This window comes from Phalaenopsis equestris, unplaced genomic scaffold, assembly GCF_001263595.1.
Source record: "Phalaenopsis equestris unplaced genomic scaffold, ASM126359v1 Scaffold000002, whole genome shotgun sequence".
Lineage (NCBI taxonomy): Eukaryota > Viridiplantae > Streptophyta > Magnoliopsida > Asparagales > Orchidaceae > Phalaenopsis > Phalaenopsis equestris.
In genome coordinates this window covers 74946681-74957367 of record NW_018164444.1, presented here as the reverse complement: position 1 = coordinate 74957367, position 10687 = coordinate 74946681, and positions in this window count along the sequence as shown.

Below are 10687 nucleotides of genomic sequence, written 5' to 3'. Positions count from 1 at the left end.
ATACAATATAGATGAGCCAATAAAGAAAATAGAATGCACTTTTTTTTTTTCTAGAGAAGGAGGTGAGAGAAAGAGTCTGAAAGAGAGAGTCCAAGTCAGAATCTTTGTGATGGTGGTGGAAGATCATCCCAATATATAGGGTTATAGGTGACATCTCTTATTTGTTAGACTATAAAGAAATAATAATAAATGATTTTAGTACAGCAAGATGTATGTAGCTTAACAAGGTCATACTCATGTGATAGTGAATGGTAAGTGGCCCATAATTACATGTAGACATACATTTTCCCCTATTAATAGCAAATATTCTCTAATTGGTACTCAGTAGTGAGTAATTATCAGATCAATTCAACATGTCAACCTGATAGATGGTACATTGTAGCTAGTACTCAACAAATCAGTGTGGCATTTCAACATGGTAGCTGGTGCATGTTAGCTAGTACTCGACGGAGCGGTTTGGCAGTTCAACATGGCTAGTCAACTCGATAGCCAGTACATGTCGACTAGTTCTCAATACGTCATTTCAAAAGGTCAACCTGACTAATCAACTCTATAGTTGGTACATTCTTTGAAAAAAAAAGGTTATATAGGCCCTTGAAGCCTGTTAACACCTTTTCTTGGCCCATGACGAACATTTATTGGTACACAAGTACAATGTTTGTCCATACATTCTAATGATTTCAGATTAATATGTCGTAGAGAATGGGTGACCCGTAATTAGATGTAGACATACTTTCTTTCTCCATTAATAGATAATACTCTACAATTGGTACCTGATAATGAGTACTGAACATATTCGTAGTTACGCAGTTATTTACTTTCTTGGCCAAAAAATTGACTCGATTTCTTTAGCCAGCTAGTCTGCAAAATTGATATGTTATATAGTTTAGAATTTGATTTATAGATTATAGACTAGAGGTTCTACGCAAGTATACATATCGTTCAAGTAATATAGAGCTCTAATGGTGTCCCGATTATTGATCACACAGGGAAGCGAGGTAAGAAATCCTCTAAGCTAAGTTCTAGTCTACTACTATCAGATCTTAATTTGGAATTTTGATTAAGGATATTTTTGTAACAACTTCTCCTAAACACAAATCTAAACCTAAAGTTAAACCTAACTAGATAAATTGGTTTGGTGAATTTTGAGGTGTAAAAAATTACATTTCTCTTGTGGTGACCTAAATAATGTGTGGGAATGGGATGCTTAGAATCTAATGTGGCCAGTGACAATTGGAGCAAAAATCTTAATTACCCTCTTTCAAGTGTATAACATAGCTCAGTTAACTTTAGGTTGATTCCTTAAAATAACTAGATTATCACGACAAAACTTCTAGCATGTCATCCTAAAGTCTCCTTCTCCTAATAAACCCTCTAATTAGCTTAATCTTAGATTTAAGATATGAAGCTCTAGATCAAATTGGTTATGAATCTAGGCTATCACCCTAGAAACACCAATTTGCACCTATCAACGAATATCTCCCTAACATTGCATTGAATCTTAGGACTACTTTTCCTTCACCCATAAGTTCAATGTGGTTCCTCCTAGTTGTTAAAGTCATAACTCTCACTCTCTCAGAACTTATGAGTTTACAACAAATTTTAACATACCAATTGGTCAGATTAATTAGTAAATGAAGCATGAAGTAAGAATCATCACTATGATATGAAAAACTTATTCTAACATGCATCCTAACATTCTAAACATTCATTCAATCATTGCAAAAGAAAATTATAAGAATTCTACTTTACAAAGCAAGTGTCAGACACAACATAAAACATCATTAAATCAAAGCAAATTCACTATGTAAGTGTTTACAACAAGTACAAGACAATGAAGAATACAATATTTAGTTTTTTTCTCTTTGAAAGAAATAAGAAATTACCTCCAGCAAAGGCTCTCGGTGATCCATGCAATGCTAATACAATTTCTTACAAGTATCTCTCAAAATTTTCTCACCTATCTCTCTAGAAAAGATAAAAATCTACATTTTCTACTTTTATCTACAACCTCTCGGCTTTTCTGGAGAATTTCAGGACTTATAAATGTCAAAAAGTGTTTTTTTTTCAAATGTCTAGATCCGTCAAATAACTCCTTGGGGTGTGAAAAAAACACCCCTATACAGTTCGCGTGCTTAGGCGTCGTTTGTTGTGTCGTCTTCTATGTTTTCTGGGCGGGGACTGTCGTCTAGGTGCCACCCTGCCGGCAACACGCCCATTTGCTCCTATTTGTCTCTATTTTGCCCTGTTTCAGCTCCAATCTGCTCCAAATGTTATACCTACAAGATAAATATAAAAATAATATTCTTTAAAGTGTATTTTCATTCAGAAACATGTGATAAACGTAAAGGAAATTAATCATAAAAAGGACCTCAAAATCTCTCAAATTTAAACGTCATTTATCTTCTAACATGCATCCTAACATTCTAAACATTCATTCAATCATTGCAAAAGAAAATTATAAGAATTCTACTTTACAAAGCAAGTGTCAGACACAACATAAAACATCATTAAATCAAAGCAAATTCACTATGTAAGTGTTTACAACAAGTACAAGACAATGAAGAATACAATATTTAGTTTTTTTTCTCTTTGAAAGAAATAAGAAATTACCTCCAGCAAAGGCTCTCGGTGATCCATGCAATGCTAATACAATTTCTTACAAGTATCTCTCAAAATTTTCTCACCTATCTCTCTAGAAAAGATAAAAATCTACATTTTCTACTTTTATCTACAACCTCTCGGCTTTTCTGGAGAATTTCAGGACTTATAAATGTCAAAAAGTGTTTTTTTTTCAAATGTCTAGATCCGTCAAATAACTCCTTGGGGTGTGAAAAAAACACCCCTATACAGTTCGCGTGCTTAGGCGTCGTTTGTTGTGTCGTCTTCTATGTTTTCTGGGCGGGGACTGTCGTCTAGGTGCCACCCTGCCGGCAACACGCCCATTTGCTCCTATTTGTCTCTATTTTGCCCTGTTTCAGCTCCAATCTGCTCCAAATGTTATACATACAAGATAAATATAAAAATAATATTCTTTAAAATGTATTTTCATTCAGAAACATATGATAAACGTAAAGGAAATTAATCATAAAAAAAGACCTCAAAATCTCTCAAATTTAAACGTCATTTATCCTCAAGTAACACTATAACTTTAAAAACTAAATTTGTTGATTTGAGGTTGTAGGTTTTAGTAGAGTTTCCTATAATTTTGTCTCAGAAATGTTATACTATAACTTAGGAGAAATTCTAGCAAATCAACCTAGGAGTAGACTGTAAGAATATCTCATATTCAACTTAGGAATCCTAATTTTTTATTTACTTCAAAAGTTATTGAAATTTGTCAAACTAAAGACTCTTAGAAAGTTTAAAAAAAAATTTATCAATGCCAATTTGACCAATGTTTTTTTTTTATAAAAAATAAGTTTAGGATTGTTTCTAAATCTTCTTTTTTAAAAAGATTCAAGATAAATTAATTTTTTATTAGGCTTCTCCTCAAGTTTTTCCTCACTTTTCATTTCTTTTTACTTTTTTTAGGGTCTTTTTTTTCAATTCTTTTTTATTTTCATGTGAGGATTATTATATCTAGATAGATCTTTAATAGTTTTGAATTTCACTATCCTCTTTCTAAAGTTAAGAACTCAAAACTTTCCCTAACTTTTTAAAAGTGTAAGTTTTATATTGAAGAAGGTATTAATAAAGGCTCAATTCTCATTAATCATAAAGTGTAAATCTAAGAATTATAAAGTTTCAAATATTCAACTCCTTTCTACCGTAAATAGTAAAATCATTTTACTAATGTTTCTTACTAGAACAATTTTCTTCACATAGGATCCCAACTAAGTTTTTCTAACATTCCTAAAATCAAAATTAAAATAACCTAAAGATAACACCACATATCACAAGTCATTTTAAAAAATAATATCAAATTAAATACAAGACACTGAGGACAAATAAAGCTAATCCCCCCCCCCCCCCCCCAAAAAAACATGATTTTGAACATGTATAGCATTCAATATAAAAAATATAAGCGTGAAGAAAAATAGCTCTGAAATTCTATCTACTGCAAATGCCTATCAGAAACATCTATAAGTATTCATCAGGACAGAATAATGTGTTGAAAGTAAATCTAAACTAAAACATGTTGAATGAAATTAAACTAAGGAAATGTCTAATTATCACAATATGTATCAACATAGGAATATATATATTTTAATGTTCCTCACGTCCTCTATATTGTTGTAATACATACACAACCATCAATACATAAATGAAATCAATTTTTCCTCCATCTCATCTCACCTCCTCTCCTTCCATTTCTAACGGAATCACTTCAGTGATCAATTGGGTACCTTTAAATGCTTTCATAGGGTCTAGTCCCATGGACACGATTATCCCTGATATATTGGTCTGTGATCACCAACCTCAGACATGACCTTATCCCTTTAAGTATGCACCTCTAACTGTTATATGGGTAGTGTAAGATCATCCTCGGGTTATTCTTCAACTGATTTATTGAACCATATTGAAGAAAATAAGGTCGGATAAAGGAAGTAATAGAATTTAGATGGATTTGTTCTATGTTCAAACTTGTCATGTCTCCAGTTAATCCTCAAGTCTGATTTAGAACTGAGTCGTAATATACTCGTTAATCCCACTACTACCATAAAACAAGTATAAGTCTATTCACAACGAGAAGTTAAGGAACAACCTCTCTCATGAAACACAAATATCAAATCAATCCACTAATAATCCAAACATCCACCAACATCAATCAAACTGATCAGTCCACACTAAAACAAACACATCACACCTCAAACAATTACAACTTACAAATACACTAAAACAGATAATCTATGGGTTGCCTCCCATGAAACATTTGGTTTAACGTCGTCAGCCTGACGAATCACAAGGTTATACATATTTCACTTGCTCGCCACTTTTATTCTTAAGGATTTCTAATCCTCCTAATTGTTTTCTCTAGTTCTGAGTCATATAGTTCAAGGTCTGCAGTACATGAACCACACATTCAGCTGTAAAAACTTAATTAATAGGACAGATATTCAGTACTTCAAGCACTAAAAAATATTTTTGGTATTTTTGGTTTTTTTTTAAATATAGTCATAATAAAAGACACATTAGATGATAACACTATAATTTATACTATAATTTCCAAATCTAAATCTTCCAGGTTCAATTAAAATTCTCTTAAAGTTCTTACCGTAGCTTCCCCGGTAACAATGCCAAAAACTTGACCCGGTCCATAGTTACGTGGTTTAACAGTGCCAAAAACTTGACCCGGTCCATAGTTACGTGGTTATTTAGTTTCCTGACCAAAAACTTGATCCAGTTTCTTTAGGCGGTTAGTGTGCAAAATGGATATGTTATAGAGTTTAGAGTTTGACTTATAGTTTACACACTAGGGGTTCTAAGCAAGTATATGTATCGTTCAAGTAATATAGGGCTCTAATGGAGTCTCGATTATCGATCCCACAGGGAAGCGAGGTAAGAAATCCCTTAGGCTATGTTCTAATCTACTACTATCAGGTATTAGTTTGGAATGTCGATTAAGGGTGTTTTTTAAACAACTACTCCTAAATAAAAACCTAAATCTAAAGTTAAACATAACTAGATAAATTAGTTTGGTGAATTTTGAGGTGTAAAAAACTACTTTTCTCTAGTGGTGACCTAGATAATTTGTAGGAATGGGATGCTTAGAATCTAATGTAGTCAGTGGCAATAGAAACAAAAATCTAGGTTACTCTCTTTCGAGTGTATAACATAGCTCGGTTAACCTATGGTCGATTCCTTAAAATAACTAGATTATCATGACAAAACTTCTAGCTTATCACCCTAGAGTCTCATTCTCCTAATAGCCCTCTAATTGGCCTAATCTTAGATTTAAGATACAAAGCCCTAGATTAAATTGGTTAGAAATATAGTCTGTCACCCTAAAAACACTAATTTTTACCCATCAACGAATATCTCTCTAACATTGCATTGAATCTTAGGACTTCTTTTCCTTCACCCATAAGTTCAATGTAGTTCTTCCTAGTTGTTAAAGTCATAGTCCTCCCGAAACTTATGGATTTGCAACAAATTTTAACATACTAATTGGTTAGATTGATTAGTAAATGTAGCATGAAGTAAGAACTATCACTATGATATGAAAAACATATTCTAACATGCATTCTAATATCTTAAACATTCATCCAGTTCACTGCAAAAGAAAAGTACAAGAATTCTACTTCACAGTGTAGGTGCACACACAACAGAAAGCTTCATTAAATCAAAATAAATTCACTAGGTAAGTGTTTACAACAAGTACAAGATAACAAAGAACACAATACTTTGTTTTTTTTTTTCCTCTGAAAGAAAGATAAAAATCCCTCCAAAAAAGACTCGTGTTGATCCATATAATGTCAATACAATCCCTTATAGATATATCTCAAAATCCCCTCACTAATTTCTCCATAAAAGGTAAAAATCTACATTTCCTACTCCTATCTACGATCTCTCGGCTTTCCTAGAAGATTCAAGGACTTAGAAATGTCAAAAAATATTTTTTCCAAATGGCTAGATCCGTCTAATAACTCCTTGGGGCGTGTAGAAACTGCCCCTGGACAGTTCGCGCTCCTAGGCGCCAGTCTGCGGCGTCGTCTTCTCTGTTTTATGGACGGAGTCTTGCGCATAAGCACCATCTTGCTGGCAGCACCCTCATTTGCTCTCGTTTGCCTCTATTTCGCTTTGTAGCTCAAATCTGCTTCAAGTGTTATACCTACAAAATAAACATGAAAATAATATTTCTTAAAAGTGCAATTTCATTCAAAAACGTGTGATAAATGTACATGAAATTAAGCATAAAAAGACATATCAAGTACTTGTCAGATCAATTCAGAGGGTTAATCCGATAAATTAACCTGGTAGTTGGTACATTTGGTACTTGGTAGGTCAACTTGGCTAGTCCACTCGACATTTAATACATAATAGTTGGTACTTGATTGGTCAGTTTGTTACATTGATCTAGCTGGTCAACCTGATAGTCGGTACATGTTATCTAGCCCAGTTGGGTCTGCCAGCACATTTTCTTACCACACATGATGTCCATTTATTGGTATATAAGACTAATGATGAAAATTCCAAAAGTAGCCATGATGTATTCATACTACATAATAAATAGTTATGTAGTTTTGACATATGTTCATGTTAAAAAAAATAAAAATTTCGACACGCTAATATCTAAAGTAAAATTTAAATTTAATAAAATGTATCAACATATTTAATAAAATTATTATTTTGATTATTTATATTTATTTTTATATGAAGAATTTTAAAAAGCTATTGATGGTAACATTTCCTTAATTTATTTTACTATATTTAATATTTTTTCATAATTTATTTTTTTTTCTTTACATATTATATTAATCTATAAATAATATGATATTTTTTTCATTCTTAAATTTTAGTATTCTTCATTCTTATTATGTTAAGTTTCTTTTAATTTATTTCATGCTTATTAAATTTATTTGATTAGAATTTTTATGTGCAAGAAAATTTGCAACGGTGGAGTAATAATTTAACGTCTTAGCATTGCACCGAAATTCATCACACACACAAATGAAGACAAAGTAGCGAGAAGGGAAACAAAGATTTTTCACATGGAAAGCCCCCGAAAAGGAAAAAAATCATGGGTCTGTCTCAATCGAAGTAATTAACTAGGTGTTTATAAGTACAGGGTTACACACTTCTCTCATGACTAGGAGAATGAGGTTACAATCTTACATTGAAAACTACAAAGAATATAAGTTTTAGAAAATTCAAAAACATTCGTAGCCAGACTACAACAGTTATAAACAGTAGTTGCCAATAGGCGGTGGTCAGTGGCGGTAGGTGGAGACAGTGGGTCGTGATTGATGGTGGTCGGTTGCTATGGAGGTAAACGGTTACTCATTGAGTCTTCTCTCCAGAATAGGTTCTGGAATTTCACTTCTCATTCTCTTATTCTCCTCCCTTCAAGTGAAGATAATGGCCTATTTATAGCTTTGTAGGGAGGGAAATTTTAGTCTTTTGGTACATAACTTCCTTAATTGTTATGATCAAATAGTCCATGCTGCCCCCCTTGATCACATGTGATTTTTAAAGAATTTAGGTATGTTAATGACCTTAGAATTGAGTGATCTTAGACTTGCTAGATTTCTCTCGTTGAGAAGCTTGATTCAACTATAAATATGTCAATGTTTGACTTCATTTGACAATTCAATGGATTGTCAAAAGGCCTACTTATGCTTTAACAACTTTATATGGGCTTGATTAGACTCAGATTGAACAAATTTTAGAGTCCTTGATTTTTTTTTCTGAGATGCTTAGTTTGATTATAAATTTGATGAAATAGAAATTTGGTTGATTTTAAATTTGAATTTGGAAAATTTTCTTACCAAAAGGGCACCGAGAGTTGTGCCCCTACTTTAATGGAAGTTATATAGGATTTTCTAAGTATTTTACATGCAGGAGTCTATCGCTTGGGTGTTCTTTATCTTGGCCGGCTGAGCTAGTGTTGCTTTGGCTTGGTGAGATGTCGCTGGTCTAATGAGATTGCATGGCTTTCATTCGGTGAGGTTGGTCTGGTTGGCTACACTGATTCAACGCTACCGATTGGCTAAGTTGAGTCGGCATTGTCGATCGAGTAAACTTGATTGGCTTCGAATCGACAAGACAGATTAAATTGTCTAGGCTTTGTCGATTGGTTGATCTAGTCTGGGTGTCGACCCTCGGTCTTTGGACGATGAGTTCCTATCAACGAAGCGAGACTAAATAATTAAACAGATGGTGAATCAATGTAACCCGATATGTAGCTCATTTCTCAACAAGGAAAACTATGAGATTACTATAAGACGTTGTATTATCGATTCTTGATCACTGATGAGGAGCTTTGAGGGCATTCGTGGGACTGCTGTTGATACTGAAGAATTGGGTCTTTCCTCAAATCGCATCTAAAGGAAGGTATGTTACTGCATTTGAACAGCTCTTTCATAGTAGTTTGCTCTGATGATTATTGATGTTATTTTAGTTCTCTTAGTTTGAATTTAGATGATCAATCATTCTTTTGTCCTTCTTCAGGCTAGGTCGCCTTCGACTTTAGCTTGGATGACTGCATCTGATCAGATAAGTGAGTCTCCAAGTTTTTTGCCGGCAGACCTTCATTTGTCGTATTTTTTTCCTTTTTGTTCTTTATATCTTTTATATATATATATATATATGTCGTCGGACTGATGATTAACATCCACGATATAAGACCCATCTGATCGGGGGTTTGATTCTCCTTTGACACAGTTAGCCTTAAGGATGAGGTACTTTAATTGTTAGACACATTATATGTGATCGTAGACTAATATGATAACCTCTGGTTATTATATATATATATATATATATATATATAATCATGAAAAAACATACATTATATGTCTTATAATGTTGAAAATTCATCAAATATGATTGCTCCGTGCCATAAAATTCACGCATAATAATTTAACGTTTCTACATGGTATAAAAATTAGCACGCATAAAAATAATGATAATATAACAATTGAAGGCGTCGTGTATCTTTGCATTAAAAAATTTGGATATATATATATATATATATATATAGTATGAATAAGAAAAATTTACTTAAATATCACAAAATTCTTTGTATATTTACAGCTGTGTTTTTCCGTTAGCCAAAAAGAGATGATTATTTAAGATTAGGAGTTAGCCGCCACATGAATTCGCTATAGCCATCAAGGAGGTTGTGCCAGCGCTACGAGTAGTCGTCCTTCAGGTAAATGTTAACGGAGGGCGACGCAGTGTAATTTTTGTATATTCATATAGTTTATATGTAAATATTAAAAATTGGATATGCTATAAATTTTATTATTGCTGTGTCTAGGGCTATCAAAACGGTTCGTTGTTCGCAAATAACTTGTGTTCAGCTCATCAAGAAGCTCTTGTTGTTTGTGCTCGATATATAAACGAGTCAAACATGAACAAATGACTCGTTTTGATTATAGAAATACTACTTATCAATTATATATATATGACTAGTTTTTTTTTAAAAAAAAATCAATTGACTCCAAAGCTAAACAATTAAAATTATTAATTAAAAAATAGAATAAAATATATTTAAATAAAATTTTTATATAAATAATAGGATTTAAATATTGTCTCAATCCTTAACATCTTACTGTTGTAGGGTTGTCAAAATGACACTTTGTTCGTGAAAAATCCGTGTTAGGCTTGTCAAGTAAACGAGTGGAACACAAACATATATTTTTGTGTTTGAAATGTAAACGAGCATAAACCAGTCGAATACAAACAGTAATATTTTTTGATGAATCTTATATGAGCTAAGCCTGAACTCCCTCGTGCCTGGTGGTGTTCGTAAAAACCCCAAAATTTACATATTAGATGTTTAAATATATAAATATTTGTGGGTAAACGAGTCGAATACGAACAGTAATATTTTTTGATGAATCTTATATGAACTAAGCCTGAACTCCCTCGTGCCTAGTGGTGTTTGTAAAAACCCCAAAATTTACATATTAGATGTTTAAAAGAAATAATCCTGACCGTGGATCACCGTGATCTACGGCCAGGATCGAACACCGCATGCAGAGATGCATGCGGTGTCCGCACGCAATAATCCCCCCATTCA